The sequence below is a fragment of the Olea europaea genome, unplaced genomic scaffold (assembly GCF_002742605.1).
Source record: "Olea europaea var. sylvestris unplaced genomic scaffold, O_europaea_v1 scaffold4012, whole genome shotgun sequence".
In the NCBI taxonomy this organism is placed as follows: Eukaryota; Viridiplantae; Streptophyta; class Magnoliopsida; order Lamiales; family Oleaceae; genus Olea; species Olea europaea.
Window position 1 is genome coordinate 12505 of NW_019259733.1, and position 3785 is coordinate 16289.

A 3785-nucleotide genomic window follows, 5' to 3' on the forward strand; every position below is an offset into this window, starting at 1 on the left:
AAAAAAAAAAAAAGAAAAAGGAATAGAAAACGAGGTAGCAAATTACTTATCAAGGCTAGAGCAATCGATTGAATTAGATGAGGTGGATATCAATGAAATATTTTCAAATGAATAATTATTGCAGGTGGAGAAAGCATCTTAGTATGCAAAAATTGTCAACTACTTAACGAGTGTGTGTGTGGATTCATACTTCACTTATCACCATAAGAAGATGCTTCTCTAAGAGACTAAATTATATTATTGGGATAATCCGAACTTGTACAAAAGATCGGTAGATCAAATCATCAGAATATGCGTGCCAGAGAATGAGAAGAAGCCCATCCTATCAGGAGTTCATGCTCCGTCTTATGGAAGACACTTTGGCCTTTCAAAACTAGCAGTGAAGGTGTTTGGGAAGGTTTGCCACTTACCAGTTGAATCGAGCATAGAGCATATTGGGTGCTAAAACAGTTGAACATAAACTTAGAAAAAACTGGGAAAACAAGACTATAACAACCTTGCAAACCGGAATAATTCATAAATAAAGCCTATGAAAATGCATCCATCTATAAAGAAAAGACAAAGAAATGGCATGAAAAGAACATTTGACAATGAATTTCCAGAGTAGGAGATCGTGTTCTTGTACAGCTCTAGATTGAAACTCTTTCCAAGAAAGCTGATATTGAAACTCTATCTCGTATTTTCAATTATTTAGATATCATATTATGAAATTTTTCTTGATTTTTAACTATTTCTCTCTTTTTATAGGTTAATGTTCGAGTTTGGGGGTATCAACATGAGTAGAATGGCGATTGGAGGTAAAATTAAAAATAAAAATTCATGCTTGGATGAGTTAGATAGACTTGTCACTACGATGAATATATTTGAAAGCATGTATTAGTTTATGGATTATGAATGAATTATGTGCTTTAGTTAAATTTTTTGTTTATCCATGTGAATCGTAACAATATTAGATACAGAAAGTAAGTTTAGCATCATACAGGAAAAGGAAGATTCATATTTATAAGTTTGAAAAGAGGATTTAGATGCTTAACCCCTTAACCTATGATTCACAATATCTTTTAACCGTATATATAATAATTTGGGGGTATTCGAGCCATAAAAGAAATGATTGAAAAGATTGTGTGGAGTGTATTTGACACTCTAGTATGAACTAGGTAATGATAAAATGCTAGGGATTTAACCCTTGTAAATTTTGCTTCTCTTTTATAGAAAATAAGTATTGTACTTTTTCATACCTGCACCTTTTGTTGCTCGAATTAGTAAGCCCGTAGGGGTATCTTGAAACTTGGTAGTCTTTGGTATTTCAAAATCAGAGAGTTATCGACTCAAAGCTCGTTATAGAGGTCAAGGAGAAGAAAAATGGTAAGGTTAAAATTGAGTTTAAAAGAAAATATCAAAGAATGAGTGAGAAAGAAAGAAATAAACTATATACGAGTGCGCAAAAAGCTAATTGTTGGGGACTAGATAACTAGTGGATTTGAATAACTTGGAATAAACTAAATTATTGAATCACTCATAATTTGGAATAATCATCACATGAATAAATTGTTGACATTGCCGATTGAACTAAACCACAATAGAGTGGTGTAAGGAGTTGATAAGTGAAACTAAACTTTAGAATTGCATCATGGTGAGAGAATATAAGAAAACAAGTTTGGGGTGCATGAACCACACGAGCGAAGAAATGAAATAATAGACCATTGAGGGTTGGGAATGAAACCAACTTGTGAACGTATGGTGTTACACTTTCACATATACACATTCGTTTTGCACTAGACAAGTGAAAGTTTGGCTCTTGCATTGTGATTTTGAAGCCATTTATAAATGTGATGTAACATTCTCAATACTGAGCCCAAAAGACAAGTTATTTGACTATGTTTTTGTTTGTGTGATTTTCTTTTTCTTTGTGTTTGCTCGAATATAGCAAATCGTTAAGAGCGGGGGCATTTGAAGAGTGTCTTTTACTCACAAGTTTTATACGATTTGAACTTGATTATTGGCTAAATCTTGTGAGTGTAGAACGTTTTTATGTATTTGTTAATGTTGTTTTATAAGTTGTTGAGGTGGTGAAAAAGGGTGCTTAAGTGAATAAGCAAGCCAAAAACCAAGGAAAATTAGCAAGAAATCAGTACCTAAGCGCCATATCGGGAACGATCAAACGTCCCAAAACTGAAATTCATCCAGCAAGCTAGCGTCCAGGCATCGCAACCGTCCAAAGGTAGCAGAAGATGAATAGAAAGGTGGCACTACCTAGGACATACATCGCAACGCTTTGGCGTTATACGCCAACACTTAAGCGCCCGCTGTCCGTCTTAGGGTTGTATAGTTTTGACCCCTTAAAAGCCCAAAAGGACTTCGAATTTGAGAAAAACAATATGGAAATTATAAATAGAAGAGGGGTCAAAAACATTAAGAAGAACATACAATTGGAGATTGAGGAGCACAAATCAAAGAGAAAAACATCAAGAAATTCAAGATTTGAAGTATTAATTGGAAGAAGAAGAAGATCTTGGTGCAAGATTAATCTTTTTTCTACATCTTTAGTCAAAATCATGTGATGTATTCAATAACACTTTATTGCTTTTCTTTTTACATAATGAATAGCTAAATATTATATTAGGGTGAACAATGTAATATATTTGAGACCATTTTATTTTTTATTCAAGATTCTTGTTATTTTATCATATATGTGTTCATTTTATTATGAGTTTACTACTTTGACTTACTTGATCACTAATTCAATGATTTTGTGAATCTATTGCAAATCGAGAGATGAGCTTTAGATTTAGACCACATATTAAAATTTGATAATTTAATATAACGTGCAGAGATACCTATACTAACCACTGTGATCGTTACACGAATTCTTAGAACAAATAGTGTGTTTAACCAATATTGATTCACAAAGAGATATGGTATTGAATTAGTTAAATGAACTCAATAAGAACTCGATAGGAGCAAATTGAATACAATAGAAAAATTTGATCGAACACTACATTAAATTTATGAATCTTGAACTAAGATATAAAGGTGATCGATAGATGAAATTGCTATGCCCTAATATCCATTCCATATTTGAAATTTCAATTGGTTTTTGTGCACAATTTTGATACTTCCAATTGGTAGATATAATTAGAAAAACAACCAAAATAATCGTAATTCTTTGTTTTCATCAAATAGGAGTTGGTAAATTAAGTATTTAAGTATAGTAGTCCTCATCAAAACAATAATCCGGACTCAAAGATCCACTATATCACTTATTACGATATTGTACACTTACGATAAAAAAAGGCAACAAACAGCCACCATTATTTGGATAACATCTCTTTTTCACCCAATTTTACTGATGCTAATAATAATTAGCTAGTTTTACAGTCCGTGGATTATTCTACATCATGCTTACAAAAATTCCCCAATATGGATAAAGGTCGCCAAGGTTTTGTTTCAATCATCCTTAATATTAAAAAACCCACTACGTATTTGATGATGTGCATGGTACCCCTACCTATTGAAAATAATAGAAAAAGTCCATGATTGAAATATTTAGCGTGGAATACAACATTTTAGGTGCGATAATCCCCATACCGTTCAATTCCGTTAATTTAATCATTAAAAATAGTAAAAATTGCCAAAATTTAAAATGAATAATTACAGTTGTAGTCCCAATCATTTTAATTTTTTGTAACCTATATCCAAATTTTATATATGTGCCAAACACAATTCCAGACCTTTAAATTTTATTTTCTTCCACATCCCACCCCACCCCACTCCACTCCACTCCA